Source organism: Panthera tigris, chromosome B3, assembly GCF_018350195.1.
Source record: "Panthera tigris isolate Pti1 chromosome B3, P.tigris_Pti1_mat1.1, whole genome shotgun sequence".
In the NCBI taxonomy this organism is placed as follows: Eukaryota; Metazoa; Chordata; class Mammalia; order Carnivora; family Felidae; genus Panthera; species Panthera tigris.
This window is the reverse complement of record NC_056665.1, coordinates 28,119,937-28,138,816: the sequence shown is the minus strand read 5'-3', so window position 1 is coordinate 28,138,816 and position 18,880 is coordinate 28,119,937. Positions and strand designations below refer to the sequence as shown.

Here is an 18,880-nt window from a genome sequence, read left to right as displayed (position 1 = left end):
TTTTGGTTGCTGAGTAATACTCCATTGTGTATATATATACACACACACCAAATCTTCTTTATTCACCGGTTGATGGACATTTGAACTCTTTCCATACTTTGGCTATTGTTGATAGTGCTGCTATAAACATTGGGATGCATGTGCCCCTTTGAAACCCCGTACCTGTATCCCTTGGATAAATACCTAGTAGTGCAATTGCTGGGTCGTAGGCTAGTTCTATTTTTAATTTTTTGAGGAACCTCCATACTGTTTTCCAGAGTGGCTGCACCAGTTTGCATTCCCACCAGCAATGCAAAAGCATTCCTGTTTCTCTGCATCCTCGCCAGCATTTGTTGTTGCCCGAGTTGTTAATTTTAGCCATTCTGACAGGTTTGAGGTGGTATCTCATTGTGGATTGGATTTGTATTTCTCTGATGTTGACCATTTTTTCCATGTCTGTTAGCCATCTGGCTATAGATGACTATCTTTAGAAAAGTGTCTATTCACAGGGGCACCTGGGTGGTTCAGTCAGTTGAGTGTTGGACTTCGGCTCAGGTCACGATCTTGAGGTTCGTGAGTTGGAGCCCCGCATCGGGCTCTGCACTAACAGCTTGGGGCCTGGAGCCTGCTTCAGATTCTGTGTCTCCCTCTCTCTCTGCCCCTCCCCCACTCACACTCTGTCTCTCTCAAATATAAATAAATATTTTTTAAAAAGTGTCTATTCAGTCTTTTGCCCTTTTTTTCACTGGATTATGGTTTTTGGGTGTTGAGTTTGATCAGTTTTTTTAATAGATTTTGGATACTAGCCCTTTATTTGATATGTCATTTGCAAATATCTTCTCACATTCAGTCGGTTGCCTTTTAGTTTTGCTGATTGTTTCCTTCGCTGTGCAGAAGCTTTATATCTTGATTAGGTACCAATAGTAGTTCATTTTTGCTTTTGTTTCCCTTGCCTCTGGAGACGTGTTGAGTAAGAAGTTGCTGTGGCCAAGATCAAAGAGGTTTTTGCCTGCTTTCTCCTCAAGGATTTTGATGGCTTCCTGTCTTAAGCTTAGGTCTTTCATCCATTTTGATTTTATTTTTGTGGATGGTGTAAGAAAGTAGTCCAGATTCATTCTTCTGCATGTTGCTGTCCAGTTTTCCCAACACCATTTGCTGAAGAGACTGTCTTTTTTTCCATTGGATACTCTTTCCTGCTTTGTCAAAGATTAGTTGGCCACACGTTTGTGGGTCCATTTCTGGGATCTCTATTCTGTTCCATTGATCTGAGTGTCTGTTCTTGTGCCAGTACGATACTGTCTTGATGATTACAGCTTTGTAGTACATCTTGAAGTCTGGAATTGTGATGCCTCCAGCTTTGGTTTTCTTTTTCAAGATTGCTTTGGCTATTCGGGGCCTTTTCTGGTTCCATACAAAGTTTAGGATCATTTGTTCTAGCTCTGTGAAGAATGCTGGTATTACTTTGATACGAATTCACTGAATATGCAGATTGCCTTGGGTAAGAGGGTCAGAGAGAGAGAGGGAGACACAGAATCCGAAACAGGCTCCAGGCTCTGAGCTGTCAGCACAGAGCCCGACGCGGGGCTCGAACCCACGGACTGCGAGATCATGACCTGAGCCGAAGTTGGACGCCCAACCGACTGAGCCACCCAGGAGCCCCAGTATCGACATTTTAAGAATATTTGTTCTTCCAACCCATGAGCATTGGAATATTTTTCCATTTTCTTGTGTCTTCTTCAATTTCTTTCATAAACTTTCTATAGTTTTCAGTGTATGGGTTTTTCACCTCTTTGATTAGGTTTATTCCTAGGTATTTCATGGGTTTTGTTGGATAATATATTTCTTATTTCTCTGTATAACATCAGTATACACTTTGAATTGGAAAACCAAGACTTTTAGTTATCATGGGACTAGTAATTGTCACTTTGTTGTTGTCTATGCCAAATGCGCTCAGAGAACATGAATATCCATGAGGAAGGCACACCAGACCCAGATATACTGGATTATTTCCTTTTTAATCCTTGTTTACAGATAAAAAAGCTGAGCCTCAGAAAGGATTAGCACTGAACCCAAGGCCACAGAAAGCTAACAAGAGGTGAAATCATGGTGATGACATACACATAAAGCCAAAGCTCCAACTTTTTCCATATACCACTTGTGTCTTTACCCCTACACAGCCTGGTCCTCAAGGAAACCTTGGCAATGTACTTGGAGAAATAAATAACATCACTAAAAGAACCAACAAATGATGTTAGAATACACAACTGGGTGTTAAATTGAGGGGCTCCTCATAGCTGCACACAGAAGTGGAAACCAGAGGACTGGGAAGCTCTCAGGGCAAGAGATGAGCCTGGAATGATAAGCAGGCTATGCCACAGTGGAAAGTGGCTGCCATGCATGAAAGCAGAGAGGCAGCTATGAGCCTGAACCACAAGGCCAACTCATCTCTTAGTCCACTGTAAAATACCAGAGTACAAATTAAATAGTACTGCAAAATAGTTTATTACTCAGTTTCCAAGATGAGGGGTCATAGCAACCACTATACAATACACTATGCGGAGCCACACAGGGAACCACAAGGGTTGGTCATGAGATGGGGGAAAGGAAGAACCTATCGTGGTTTCTGTGAGAAGGAATGGGGAGGAAGGGTAAGCCCAGGTTTAGAATTGGCTAATGTGATTAATTTCAAGACTCTGGGGCATAGGAGCTCTCCCTAGTTGTCTCATACCTGGCCCTGGGGAGATTAGGCTCTGGATTAGTTGGTTTACATTTGAAAAGAATGCCTCCCCCACCTAAGGGGTGATAAATGGGGGAGAAGGCCAAGGCAAGGTGACTTGGGCTTATTATTGGATTGTTCAGAACTAGGTGTGTTTAGCACATGCATGTAGGGCAGATGTTAAAACATCAAGTTTAGAGAAGTTAGAAACATAGTATAGTACTGTCTCATTTAAGGACACACGAAGAAAGGATTTGGGCAACTAATTACCTCTGAGTCTATTCCTCATTAAGAATTAGTCCTTGCCCTCCCCTCTGTGGCTAGGAATGAACAACCCCATGGTGGCTGCGATGGAGGCGGAGTATCTACCTAACAGGCCTCCCCAGCACGAAATCACCAACTATTCAATTCAAAACCTTTCTCTTATTGCTTTTCCTGGGCTGCAATCATTAGAGCCTATTGGCTTCTGAGCTGAGATTAGATGAAAGGCAATCACGAATCAACAAACTGTCCCATAGGCCCAACCCAGACTATCTACTTTTGTAATTAATGTCTTACTGTACCACAGTCATGTCCACGTGTTTTGTCTGGTCCATGGCTACCTTCCAGTACAACACTAGAGTTGAGCAGTTGCAACAGAGCCCATACGGCCCACAAAGCATAAGGTATTTGCCATCTAGCCCTTGAGAGAAAACGTCTGCCACCCTCTAAGTTAAATGGTTAAATGTTCAGTGAAACTGATGGCATAGCTACCTGGAGAGCTGGTCTGAGATGTAGCTACAAGTTACATGTTGGCATCAGGGCCACAACACAGAGAAGCAGTGTCTGCACTGGTGAGGGTGGGGGTGGGAAGGTGAAGTGGGGAACAGTGTGATAAAGAAAAGGCAACAGAAAGAGGAAGAAAGAAACTTAATGCCAAGAGTCAATAAATTATCCCAATAAACATATAGCAATAGGAAACAAACAAAATGTGCTATTCACAATAGCTAAAACATGGAAGCAACCAAGTGTCCACTGATGGATGAAAGGATAGACAAAATGTTGTCTATATTGGGGCACCTGGGTGGCTCAGTCGGGTAAGTGTCTGACTTCAGCTCAGGTCATGATCTCATGGTTTGTGAGTTTGAGCCCCGCATTGGGCTCTGTGCTGACAGCTCAGAGCCTGGAGCCTGCTTCAGATTATGTGTCTCCCTCTCTCTCTGCCCCTCCCCCACTCACACTCTGTCTGTCTCTCTCACAATAAACATTAAAATTTTTTTTTAATAAAAAATAAAAAAATAAAAATGGGCAAGATGGTAAATTTTATGTCTATTCTGCCACAATAAAAAAAAATTTCTTTAAGTGTTCAGAGAGCAGGAGAGTGCTCATGTTCCCATGAGGGTGGCCATTCAGAGAAAATTTAGGTTATGAGAAGGAAACATATACCATGGGAAGAATCACTTACACACACATAAAAATGCTGTGGAATTAGGAGTCTGAGTTTAGGAAAACTCAGGGATTTACTAGATTGACTAGATATTTTATTATTTATTATATTTACTATAATCTACCTATCTATATTATTAAAATAAAATCAAATTAACTTTTTAAGAGAGCAACTTATGACAAGTTTATTTGGCAAAGTAAATAAAAGTCAGACTTTTTTTTTACTTGAGAGTGCATGTAAATATATTAGTGATATAAACAACAACCTTTTCAGAGTATGTTCTCTTTTTACTTACCTACTGAAAAAAATTTTTTTAAGTTTGAGAGAGACAGAGATAGCACAAGTGGGAGAGGAGCAGAAAGAGAGGGAGACAGAGAATCTCAAGCAGGCTCCATGCTGCCAGCACAGGGCCTGATGTGGGGCTTGAACTCATGATACTGCAAGATCATGACTTGAGCTGAAATCCAGTCAGAGGCTTAACCTACTAAGCCACCCAGGAGCCCCTACTTACTTATTTACTTGGGGCAAGAAATGAATCTTTGTATCTATATGATTCAAATAGTATTTTCTAAAACAAATGCCGGAAGAAATTGATGCTGCATTTCTAAGACAGTGGTAGCTACAAACATTTTTCAAATGACAGCATTAATAAACACTTAGTGGATATGTTATTAGGAGGTTGCTAAAAAAAATGAAGGTTAACTTTTTCAAATGATTTGTCTTTCCTCTTCTAACAGTATCTTGTGTCATACTGATGAGTACCAAATTATTTGCCCCAATTTTATTATAAACAATGTTACAACATAAAAGGCAATTTAAAAATTTAAAAACGACAAAATCTCTCCATTCTGTCAAACACTTATTTACTTTCTAACATTCTCCTCAGTTCTATCCATATCCACATATTTTTCCTTGAACTCACAATGGGCTCCATCATGCTGTTTGTTCCCCCTCATCCACTGCTTCTCTAGGAAATTTACTTGTGAAAATACTTAGGACAGTTTATGGAACATGAAGCACAATAAATGTGGTTCTCTTTCATTTATAAAACCATTTAAGTATGTTATAAAACTGAAATTGTCTTTGAATATTCAATATCATTTGACATTTATATTGGTACATATACATATATCAAATATTTCCCCCTAATCATTTTCTAAGATTCTGTTCCTCAAAACTGGACTCTCGCTTAAAGATCAAACACTTGGATGACTCTGGATATCCACTGCCATTATGCCTTCTGAAAGTCTATATTAGTTTAAATTGAATAGACAGTTTTTCTATTTTCTTTCTTTCTCACAGTTCTACTGAGATACAATTAACATAATACAAAATTCACCCATTTAAAGTGTATATGTAAAGTGTATGGAATAGAATTACACATCGATCACCACAATCAATTTTAGAACAAACTTTAGTATGCCAAAAGCAACTCTTTAGGACTCCTTAGCCATAACTCGCCATGCTCCCTCATGCATACATCCCTAAGCAACCACAAATCTACTTTTTGTTTATATATATTTCCCAATTCAGGACATTTCATATACATGAGATCACATAATGTATAAATGGCTTATTTCACCTAGAATAAAGCTTTCAAGGTTTAACTATGTTATAATGTATATAAGCAATTCATGTATTTTATAATAATATCCCATTGTATGAACACACCATCTATTATATATCCTTTAAATTTTTTTGAATGTTTACTTATTTTTGAGAGATAGAGAGCGCACGTGAGCAGGGGAGGGGCAGACAGGGAGATACAAAATCCGAAGCAGGGTGCAGACTCCAACCTGTCAGCACAGAGCCTGATGTGGGGCTCAAGCTCACAGACAGCGAGATCATGACCTGAGGTGAAGTTGGATGCTTAACCAACTGAGCCACCCAGGCACCCCTATTATATATCCTTTCTCACTTGATGGACATTTGAGTTGGTTCCACTTTTTGTCTGTAATGAATAATTCTACTATGGGCATTTGCATACAAATATTTCTATAGACATATATTTTCATTTCTCTTGGGAATTTACTTAGCTGTGATTTGCTAGATCATATGGTAACTCTATGTTTAACTGTTTGAGGAATTGCCAGGCAATTTTCCTAAGTGGCTGCAACAGTTTGCATTCCCACCAGCATTGTAAAAGGTTTCCATTTACTACAAGTTCTAGCCAACACTTGTTAATATCCTTCTTTATGAATATAGCCATCCTAGCAGAGGTAATATCTCATTATGGTTGATATGCACTTCCCTGTTGGCTAATGATGTGTATTACTTAATAGGTTTATGAGCCATTTCTAGATCTTTGGAGAAAGGTACACTCAGATCTTCTGCCCATTTTTAATTTGAGTTATTTGTCTTTTTATCAATGACTTGTTATGTAGTCTAAATACGAGTTCCCTATTAGATATATAACTTCAAAACTTTTCTAATATTCTGTCAGTTGACTTTTCACTTTTTCTTTTCCAGCTTTATTTATATACAATTGACAACAGTATGTAAGTTTACAACATACAATGTGTTGATTCAATACACTTATACATTGCAAAATGATTGCCACCAGTGTTAGCTAATACCTCCATCATGTCACATAATTTCCACTTTTTTTTATCTGTATGTGTGAGAGCATCTAAGAACTCTTCTCTTAGTAACATTCAAGTATATAATACAGTATTAACTATAATGACCATGCTGTACACTGAATCCCAGAATTTTTCATTTTCTAACTAGAAGTTAGTATACTTTGACCAACGCATCCCATTTCCCCCACATCCCACCTCTCATACCCACCAGTCTATTTTTTCTTTTTTTTAAGTTAAAATCCAGTTAGTTAACATACAGTGTAATATTAGTTTCATGTGTACAGTGTACTGATTCCACACTTCCATACAACACCACTTGCTCATCACAACAAGTGCACTCCTTAATCCCCATCACCTATTTAATACATCCCCCTACCCACCTCCCCTCTGGTAACCATGTTTGTTCTCTACAGTTAAAAGCCTTTTTCTTGGTTTGCCTCTCTCTCTTTTCCCCCCTGTTGCTCATTTGTTTTCTTTTTTTTAATGTTTATTTATTTTTGAGAGAGGCAGAGACAGAATGTGAGTGGGTTAGGGGCAGAGAGAGAGGGAGACACAGAATCCAAAGCAGGCTCCAGGCTCTGAGCTGTCAGCACAGAGCCCTACGCAGGGCTCAAACTCACGAGCTGTGAGATCATGACCTGAGCCGAAGTTGGATGCTCAGCCGACTGAGCCACCCAGGCGCCCCTCATTTGTTTTGTTTCTTAAGTTCCATATATGAGTGAAAGTCATATGGTATTTGACTTTCTCTGATTTACTTATTTTGCTTGGCATAATAAGATGTGGCTGCTCCATCCACATCTTGCAAATGGCAAGATTTCATTCTTTTTACGGCTAAGTGGTACATATACCATTGTATACATATATACCACATCTTCATCCATTGATCAGTCAATAGACACATGGGCTGTTTCCATAATTTGGCTATTGTAGATAATCTTGTTATAAACATTGGGGTGCATGCATCCCTTTGTATCCTTTGGGTAAATACCTAGTAGAGCAATTGCTGGAATATAGGGTAGTTCTATTTTCAACTTTCTGAGGAACCTCCATACTATTTTCCATAGTGGTTGCACCAGTTTGCATCCCCACCAATAGTGCACAAGTGTTCCTTTTTCTTCACAACTTCGCCATATGTGTTATTTCTTGTGTTGTTAATTTTAGCCTTCTGACAGGTGTGAGGTCTCATTGTAGTTTTGATTTGTATTTCCCTGATGATGAATGATGTTGAACATCTTTTTCACTAGTTGGCTGGCCAGCTGTATATCTTCTTTAAAAAAATGTCTATTCATGTCATCTGCCTATTTCTTAACTGGGTTATTTGTTTTTTGGGTGTTGAGTTTTATAAGTTGTTTATATATTTTGGATTCTAACCCTTTATCAGATATATAATTTGTAGATATCTTCTTTGATCCCACAGGTTGCCTTTCAGATTTGTGGATTGTTTCCTTCACTGTGCAGAAGCATTTTATTTTAATGAAGTCCCAATAGTTTACTTTTGGTTTTGTTTCCCTTGCCTCAGGAAACATATCTAGGAAGAAACTGCTACTGTTGATGGCAAACAGGTTACTGCCTGTGTTTTCTTCTAGTATTTTTATGGTTTCATGTTTCACATTTAGGTCTTTATTCAGAATTCCATTTTGAATTTATTTGTGTATGGAATAAGAAAGTGGTCGAGTTTCATTCTTTTGCATCATGATGTCCAGTTTTCCCAACACTATTTCATTAAGAGACTGTCTTTTCCCCACTGGCTATTCTTTCCTGTTTTGCCAAAGATTTCCTGCTTTGTCAAAGACTAATTGACAACAATTAGTTGACTAGTTATGGGTCCTGGGTTCTCTATTCTGGGTATTCTATTCTGTTCTATTGATCTATGTGTCTGTTTTTGTGCCAGTAACATACTATTTTGGTTACTACAAGCTTTGTATTGTAATGTGAAGTCTGGAATTGTGATGTCTCCAGCTTTGCTTTTTCTTTTTCAAGATTTCTTTGGCTATTCAGGATCTCTTGTGGTTCCATACAAATTTCAGGATTGTCTGTTCTAGATCTGTGAAAAATGCTGGTGGTATTTTGATGGGGATTGCACTGAATGTGTAGATTGCTTTAAGTAGTATAGACATTTTAACACTATTCTTCTAGTGCATGAGCATGGAATGTTTTCCATTTCTTTGTGTCACCTTCAATTTCGTTCATCAGTGTTTCACAGTTTTCAGAGAACATGTCTTTCACCTCTTTGGTTAGATTTATTTGTAGGTATCTTAGGGTTTTTGGTACAATTGTAAACGGGAATGATTCCTTAATTGCTTTTTCTGCTCTTTCATTATAGTTGCACAGAAACACATGAGATTTCTGCATGTTGATTTTTTATTCTGCAACCTTACTGAATTTGTGTATTGGTTCTAGCAACTTTTTGATTGTGCTTCAAGTTTTCTATATACAGTACCATGTCATCTTCAAATAGTGCAAGTTTGACTTCTTCCTTGCTGATTTGGATGCCTTTTATTTGTTTTTGTTGACTGATGGCTGTGGCTCGGACTTCCAGTACTATATTAAATAACAGTGGTGAGAGCGGACATCCCTGTCTTGTTCCACGCAATAAAGGAAACCTCTCAGTTTTTCTCCATTGAAAATGATATTAGCTGTTGGTTTTTCATAGATGGCCCTTATTATGCTGAGGTACATTCCCTCTACACCTACTTTATTGAAGGTTTTTCTCATAAATGGATGTTGTACTTTGTCAAATGCTTTTTCTGCATCTATTGAGAGGATCATACAGTTCTTATTCTTTCTTTTATTAATGAGGTGTATCACATTGATTGATTTGCAAATATTGAACCAAACGTGTAGCCTAGTCATAAATCCCACTTAATCATGTTCAGTGATTCTTTTAATGTATGGTTGGATTTGGTTTGCTAGTATTTTATGCAGAAATTTTACAAACCTGTTCATTAGGAATACTAGCCTATAGTTATCTTTTTTAGTGGAATCTTTATCTGGTTTTGGTATCAGGGTAATGTTGGACTCATAGAATGAGTGTGGAAGTTTTCCTTCCATTTCTATGTTTTGAAATAGTTTGAGAAGAATAGGTATTAACTCTTTAAATGTTTGGTAGAATTCTCCTGTGAAGCCATCAGGCCCTGGAGTTCTGTTTGTTGGGAGTTTTCTGGTTACTGATTCAATTTCTTTGCTGGTTAGTAGTCTATTCAAGTTTTCTATTTCTTCCTGTTTCAGTTTTGGTAGTTTATGTGTTTCCAGGAATTTAACCATTTCTTTTAGTTTGTCCAATTTGTTGGCATATTAATTTTTTTCAATTTTTAAATTCCAGTTAGTTAACATAAAGTGCAATACTGATTTCAGTAGTAACACTGTGATTCATCACTTACAACACCCAGTACTCATCACAAGTGCCATTTTTAATACCCATCTCCCATCTAGCTCATCTCCCACCCAAATCCCTACATCAACACTCAGTTTGTTTTCTATTTTTAAGAAATAAAAATAAAACATTGTTTGTTCCCTATTTTTGCCCCTCCCATATGCTCATCTGTTGTATTTCTTCAATTACACGAGTGAAATCATATATTTGTCTTTCTTTGGCTGACTTATTTCCCCTAGCAAAATACACTCTAGCTCCATCCACATCATTGCACATGTAAAGATTTCATTCTTTTTGATGGCTAATACAAAATCGTATGTGTGAGCATGTACGTGTGTGTGTGTGTGTGTGTGTGTGTGTGTGTGTGTGTGTGTGTATGCACATATATACATAAACACCACTTCTTCTTTATCCATTCATCAGTCAAAGGACATTTGGGCTCTCTCCATAGTTTGGCTATGGTTGATAATGCTGTTATAAATATCGGGGTGCACGTACCCCTTCAAATCTGTATTTTTGTATACTCTGGGTATGCACCTAACAGTGCAATTGTGGGATCATAGAGTAGTTCTTATTTACCTTTCTGAGGAACCTCCATACAGTTCTCCAGAGTGGCTTCACCCGTTTGCATTCCAACCAACAATGCAAAAGTATTCTCCTTTTTTCATATCCTAGCCAACACCTGTTGTTTCTTGTGTTGTTAATTTTAGTGATTCTTTCAGGTATGAGATGGTATCTCATTGTTGTTTTGATTTGTATTTCCCAGGTGATGAGTGATGTGGAGCATCTTTTCATGTGTCTGTTAGCCATCTGGATGTCTACTTTGGAAAAGTGTCTATTCATGTCTTTTGCCCATTTCTTAAATGAGTTGTTTCTTTTTGGGGTGTTGAGTTTGCTAAGTTTTTTATAGATTTTGTATACTAACCCTTTATCAGATCTGTCATTTGCAAATATCTTCTCCCATTCGGTAGGCTGCCTTCTAGTTTTGTTGATTGTTTCCTTCACTATGTAGAAGCTTGTTATCTTAGTGAAGTCCCAATAATTCATTTTTGCTTTTGTTTCCCTGGCCTCTGGTAATGTGTCTAGTAAGAAGTTGCTCTGGCCGAGGTCAAAGAGGATGCTGCCTGTGTTCTCCTCTAGGAATTTGATGGCTTCTTGTCTCACATTTAGGTCTTTCATCCATTTTGAATTTATATTTGTGTATGGTGTAAGAAAGTGGTCCAGGTTCATTCTTCTGCATATTGCTGTCCAGTTTTCCCAACACCATTTGTTGAAGAGACTGTCTTTTTTCCATTGGATATTCCTTCCTGCTTTGTTGAACAGTTGACCATGTAGTTGTGGGTCCATTTTGGGTTTTCTATTCTTTTCTTCTGATCGATGTGTCTGTTTTTGTGCCAGTACCATGCTGTCTTGATGACTACAGCTTTGTAATACAGCTTGAAGTCTGGAATTGTGATGCCTCCAGCTTTGGTTTTGTTTTTCAGGATTGCTTTGCCTGTTTGGGGTCTTCTGTGGTTCCATACAAATTTTAGGATTGTGTGCTCCAGCTCTGTGAAAAATGCTGGTAGTATTTTGATGGGGATCGTGTAGATTGTTTAGAGTAGTATAGACATTTTTTTTTTCAATATATGAAATTTATTGTCAAATTGGTTTCCATACAACACCCAGTGCTCATCCCAAAAGGTGCCCTCCTCAAGAGTAGTATAGACATTTTAAGAATGTTTGCTCTTCAGATTTTGATCATGGCCATTTCCAAAGCGTTTGAACTGGAATTCACTACCACTGGGTTGCACCACCCATGTGAACTTGCACATCCCTCTCAGGGAGACCTGGCCTCAGGAGATGACAGCATTCAGTCCTGGGAGGAGCCTGCAATTAGTCATCACTTGCAATTGGTGCCGTCCCTAGGAATCCAGAACTGTAAAGAGCTAAACGAAACCTGCTGTCTGAATGGGTGAACCTGCATGCTGGGGTCCTTCTGTGCCTGCCCCCCTCCTTCTATGGCTGGAACTGTGAGCATGATTCACACTAAGAGAACTGTGAGTCTGGTGCCCCACGGCACCTGGCTGCCCAAGAGATGGTCCATGTATAAATGCTGGCACTGCCAGGTTTCACTGCTTTCCTCCAACATTTCTACCGAAGGTGTGATGGCCATGTGATGGATGAGCACTTCCTGGTTTCCAGGACTCCAGAATTAACACTGTGTTCAGGCACCATTTTTTGCTAGCTGGCATCTGCCTTGCTATACAAGATACTGTTAATGGACACTTGCATATGCAATATTTGCTATGCAAATTCTGTAACCTGTAAAGACTGTCACTCTAATGTCCTAACTGGAAGGTGACCATTTGCCTTGAAATAGTGGACAGATTTTCATCATGGTTCCTAACATTTTCTTCTTTTCTTTTTTTAAGTATGTGATAATTTATTTATTGTTTTTTTGATTTTAATTTACATCCAAATTAGTTAGCATATACTGGAACAATGATTTCAGGAGTAGATTCCTTAATGCCCCTTACCCATTTAGCCCACCCCCCTCCCACAACCCTCAGTTTGTTCTCCATATTTATGAGTCTCTTCTGTTTTGTCCCCCTCCCTGTTTTTATATTATTTTTGTTTCCCTTCCCTTATGTTCATCTGTTTTGTCTCTTAAAGTCCTCATATGAATGAAGTCATGATTTTTGTCTTTCTCTAATTTCACTTAGCATAATACCCTCCAGTTCCATCCACATAGTTGCAAATGGCAAGATTTCATTCTTTTTGATTACTAATACTCCATTGTATACATATACCACATCTTCTTTATCCATTCATCCATCAATGGACATTTGGGCTCTTTCCATACTTTCACTATTGTTGGTAGTGCTGCTATAAACATGGAGGTGCATGTGTCCCTTTGAAACAGCACACCTGTATCCCTTGGATAAATGCCCTGTAGTGCAATTGCTGGGTCATAGGGTAGTTCTATTTTTAATTTTTTGAGGAACCTCCATTCTGTTTTTCAGAGTGGCTACACCAGCTTGCATTCCCACCAACAATGCAAAAGATCCTCTTTCTCTGCATCCTTGCCAACATCTGTTGTTGCCTGAGTTGTTAATGTTAGCCATTCTGACAGGTGTAAGGTGGTATCTCATTGTGGTTTTGATTTGTATTTCCCTGATGAGGAGTGATGTTGAACATTTTTTCATGTGTTGGTTGGCCATCTGGATGTCTTCTTTGGAGGAGTGTCTATTCATGTCTTTTGCCCATTTCTTCACTGGGTTATTTGTTTTTTGGGTGTTGAGCTTGATAAGTTCTTTATAGATTTTGGCTACTAACCCTTTATCTGATATGTCATTTGCAAATATCTTCTCCCATTCTTTCAGTTGCCTTTTAGTTTTGCTGACTGTTTCCTTTGCTGTGTGGTCCCTAACATTTTCTTAAAGTCCCTACTACTTTCCTCTGCCCTCTCCTCTCCAAAAAACTTGTTTAAAAAAAGCCAGCCATATTTACATTGTGGCCAAGTTCCAAGTGTTTCTTATTATTTCCCTTTAAACAATTGAAGTCTATCTTCATATTATTAAAGACTACTCCTAATGTGGAACTGAGGCTAAAGCTTGGAGTAGAGTTGATCAAAATCAATAAAGACCTCATCTTTAGGGGCGTCTGGGTGGCTCAGTCGACTGAGCATGCAACTTCAGCTCAGGTCATCATCTCATAGTTCATGGGTTTGAGACCTGCATCAGGCTCTTTGCTGGACAGCTCAGAGCCTGGAGCCTGCTTCAGATTCTGTGTCTCCCTCTCTCTCTGTCCCTTCCTTGTTCATGCTCTGTCTCTCTTTCTCTCTCAAAAATGAACATTTTTTTAATTAAAAAAAAAAGAATGTAAAAAAGACCTCATCTTTAAAAGGAAAGGAAGCCTCTGTAAATGCTAGAGAAGACAAGGGCAGCCCTTTTTTCTCAATGCATTGTAAAGAGATTGAAGTCTCCTTGGAAAAAAATTCTACCTAAATTTCCCCAACATGAGACTTCGGCTCAGGTCATGATCTCAGGGCTTGTGAGTTCGAACCACATGTCAGGTTCTGTGCTGACAGCTCAGAGCCCGGAGCCTGCTTCAGATTCTGTGTCACCCTTTCTCTCTGCCCCTCCCCACCCACGTTCTGTCTCTCTCTCTCTCTCAAAAATAAACATTTAAAAATAATAAACTGTTTTCTCCATACAAGTATTTTAACTGTTGTAAAAAAGAAAATGTTCACAATATATGCATTTAGTTGTAAACCAGGTGATAAAACTATGTACTGTAAAACTCATTTTTAAAATACATTGTGTGTATGAGTATGCTCAGTAAAAACGGGAAATCTATGGACCAAAAAAAAAAAAAGTTTGCTCTTTCAATCCATGAACATGGAATGTTTTTCCATTTATTTGTGTCCTCCTTAACTTATTTCATAAGTTTTCTAAAGTTTTCAGAGTACAGATCTTTTACCTCTTTGGTTAGGTTTATTCCTAGGTATCTAATTGTTTTTGGTGTAATTGCAGATAGGATCGATTCCTTGATTTCTCTTTCTGCTGCCTTGTAATTAGTATATAGAAACGCAACCAATTTCTGTATGTTGACTTTATATATCATGAGACTTAGCTAAATTCATGCATTAGTGTTTGCAATTTTTTGGTAGAGTCTTTGGGTTTTTTACATAGAATATCATGTCACCTGCAAATAGTGAAACTTTGACTTCTTCCTTGCTGATTTGGATTCATTTATTTTTATTGTCTGATTGCTGAGGGTAAGACTTCCAGTACTATGTTAAATAGTAATGGTGAGAGTAGACATCCTTGTCTTGTTCCTGACCATAGGGGAAAGGATCTCAGTTCTTCCCCATTGAGAATATTAGCTATGGGTCTTTCACACATGGCCTTTATAATATTGAGATATGTTCTAATTATCCCTATTTGTTGAGGGTTTTTTATCAAGAATGGATGCTGTGACATGGTGCCTGGGTGGCAAAGTTGACCATCTAACTGTTGGTTCAACTCAGATCATGGTCTCATGGTTGGTTTGTGGGATTAGGCCCCGCATCAGATACTTCATGGACAGCCCCAAGCCTGCTTGAGATTCTCTCCCTCCCTCTTTCTCTGCCTCTCCCCACTCACACACACACTCTCTCTCAAATAAATACACATAAAGAATGGATGTTGTATTTTGTGAAATGCTTTCTTCTCCATCTACTGACTTGATCATATGGTTTTTATTCTTCGTTTTATTAATGTGGTATATCATGTTGATTGATTTGAGAATATTGAACCAGCTCTGCAGCCCTGGAATAAATCCCACTTGATCATGATGAATAATTCTTTTAATGTACTAGTGGATTCAGTTTGCTAGTATCTTGTTGAGAATTTTTACATCCATGTTCTTCAGTGGGGTCTTTCTGGTTTTGAAATCAAGGTGATGATTACAGACTCATTATAGAATGAGTCTCGAAGTTTTCCTTCCATTTCTATTTTTAGGAACATTTTGAGAAGAACAGGTAGTAACTCTCCATTAAATGTCTGGTAGAATTCCCCTGGGAAGCCATCAAGTCCTGGGTTTTTGTTTCTTGGCAGATTAAAAAAAAATTTTTTTTAATGTTTATTCATTTTTGAGAGAGAGAGACAGAGCATGAGCAGGGAAGGGGCAGATAGAGAGGGAGACACAGAATCTGAAGCAGACCCCAGGCTCTGAGTTGACAGCAGAGAGCCTTACGTGGGGCTCGAACTCATGAACCATAAGATCATGACCTGAGCCAAAGTCAGAAGCTTAACCAACTGAGTCATCAAGGCACCCCTCTTGGGAGATTTTTGATTAGTGTTTCAATTTCCTTGCTGGTTATGGGTGTTCCAATTTTCTATTTTTTCTTGTTTCAGTTTTGGGAGTTTGTATGTTTCTAGCAATTTATCCATTTATTCCAGGTTGTTGGCATATACTTTTTCATAATATTCTAATTGTTTGCAGTTCTGAGGTATTGGTTGTGATCTCTCCCTTTTTATTTGTGATTTTAATTTCTTGGGGTCCTATCTCTTTTCTTTTTGATAAGTCTGGCTAGAGGTTTGTCAATTTTATTAATTCATTTGAAGACCCAGCTCTTACTTTCATTGATCTGTTCTGGTTTTATTTCTTGTTTCTACAGTGTTTATTTCTACTCTAGTCTTTATTATTACCCTTCTTCTGCTGCCTGTAGCCTTATTTTCTGTTCCTTTTCTAGCTCCTTTAAGTGTAAGGTTAAGTTGTGTATTTGAGACCTTTCTTTCTTCTTGAGGTAGGCCTGTATTACAATATACTTCCCTCTTATGACCACCTTTGCTGCAATCCCAAAAGTTTTTGACTGTCATGATTTCATTTGCTTCCACGTAATTTTTTATTAGGTCTTTAATTTCCTGGTTAACCCATTCATTCATTAGTAGGATTTTCTTTAACTTCCATGTATTTGTGGTCTTTCCGAATTTTTTCTGGTGGGTGACTTCAAATTTCATAGCGTTGTGGTCTGCATATATGCACAGTATGATCTCAGTCCTTTTGTACTTGTGGGGGGTTGATTTTATCTTTTTTAAAAAGTAGGCTTCATGCCCAATGCAGGGCTTGAACCCACAACACTGAGATCAAGACCTGAGCTGAGATCAAGAATTGGATGCTTAACTGAATAAACCACCCAGGATCCCCATGTGGAGGGTTGATTTATGAACCAGTATGTGATCTATTCTGGATATTGTTCCATGTGTACTCCCAGAGAATATGTATTCTGCTGCTTAAGGATGGACTGCTCTGAATATATTTGTTGAGTCCATCTGGTCCAATGGATCACTGAAAACAATTGTTTCCTTGCTGATTTTCTGCTTAGATGATCTGTCCATTGCCATAAGTGGGATGTTAAAGTCCCTTACTATTATTGTGTCATCAGTGAATTTTTGTTATTGATTTATATATTTGGGTTCTTTCAAGTTGGGGGAATAAATACTTACAATTGTTAGGTGTTCTTGATGGACAGACCCCCTTAATTATGATATAATGCCCTTCCTCGTCTCAAGTTGAGTCTTTGGTTTAAAATCTACTTAAAATTGGGTATAAGTATGGCTACTCTGGCTTTCTTTTGCCATACATAAGCATGATAGATGGTGCTCCATCCCCTCCCTTTCAGTCTGCAGGTGTTTTTAGGTCTAAAATGAGTCTTCTAGGCTTCTGTGAAGATGGCGGCATAGGAGGACACTGGGCTCACCGCATCCTGGGGATCACTTATATTCCAACCACACCTGCCTAAATAACCCAGAAAACCGCCAGAAGACTAGCAGAACGTACTCTCCAGAGCCAAGTGTAGACGAGAGGCCCATGGAAGAGGCTAGGAAGGGCGGAGAGGCGGTGAGTGCTACACGGACTGGTGGGAGGGAGCCGGACGGAGGGGCAGCCCGCCGGCAAAGCAGAGCCCAAGTCTAGCTTGCAAAAACGGAGGGGCCGGGTGGAATGTGTTCTGATAGCAAGTGGGACTTAACATCCGGAAGGTTATAAGTTAACAGATCTGCTCAGAGAACGGGAGGGCTGGAGGACAACGGGAGGGAGAGTTGTTGAGCCCCGGACAACAGAGCGCAACTTGGCGGGGAACAAAGGCGCTCACCAGTGCCATCTCCCTCGCCCATCCACCAGCCAAAATACCAAAGGGAACCAGTTCCTGTCAGGGAACTTGCTTACACCACGTAAACACCCAACGCTTCTGGGATCCAACCCTCTGGCACGTCTGACTCTCTCTCAGTGCTGCAGGGCTCCTCCAGAAGCGGATTTCCGAAGGAAAAGCAAGATGAGCCTGCCCCTCCTGCCCCTGTGCACCGCAGCTAATACGCCAGATTCCCAGCACCAGCAGCCTGGCAGTGTGCAAGTAGCAAAGACGGGCCACGCCACCCCACAGGGAATCCCGCCCCTAGGAGTGGGGAAGAGAAGGTACACACCAGTCTGACTGTGGCCCCAGCTGTGGGCTGGGGGCAGACATCAGGTCTGACTGCGGCCCCGCCCACCAATGCAAGTTATTCAAGACAGCACAGGGGAAGTGCCCTGCAGTTCCGCACCACTCCAGGGACTATCCAAAATAATGAAACGGAAGAATTCACCTCAAAAGAATCTCCAGGAAATAACGACAGCTAACGAACTGATCAAAAAGGATTTAAACAATATAACAGAAAGTGAATTTAGAATAATAGTAATAAAATTAATCGCTGGGCTTGAAAACAGTATAGAGGACAGCAGAGAATCTCTTGCCACAGAGATCAAGGGACTAAGGAACAGCCAGGAGGAGCTAAAAAATGCTATAAATAAGCTGCAAAATAAAATGGAGACGACCACAGCTCGGATTGAAGAGGCAGAGGAGAGAATAGGTGAACTGGAAGATAAAATTATGGAAAAAGAGGAAGCTGAGAAAAAGAGAGATAAAAAAATCCAGGAGTATGAGGGGAAAATTAGAGAACTAAGTGATGCACTAAAGAGAAATAATCTATGCATAATTGGTATTCCAGAGGAGGAAGAGAGAAGGAAAGGTGCTGAAGGTGTACTTGAAGAAATAATAGCTGAGAACTTCCCTTTTCTGGGGAAGGAAAAAGGCATTGAAATCCAAGAGGCACAGAGAACTCCCTTCAGATGTAACTTGAATCGATCTTCTGCATGACATATCATAGTGAAACTGGCACAATACAAGGATAAAGAGAAAATTCTGAAAGCAGCTAGGGATAAACGTGCTCTAACATATGAACGGAGACCGATAAGACTAGTGACGGATCTCTCTACTGAAACTTGGCAGGCCAGAAAGGAAT

General features: G+C 39.3%; 1 protein-coding gene and 1 pseudogene across 1 annotated transcript in view; one reads left to right on the top strand and one right to left on the bottom strand.

Annotated features, from left to right (window-relative positions):
• Window positions 1-18,880, bottom strand: part of NIPA1 (NIPA magnesium transporter 1) — an 83,930-nt gene that overhangs the window by 7,250 nt on the left and 57,800 nt on the right. The gene's annotated exons all lie outside the window — the stretch shown is intronic.
• LOC122239415 lies at window positions 11,590-12,463 on the top strand (annotated as a pseudogene).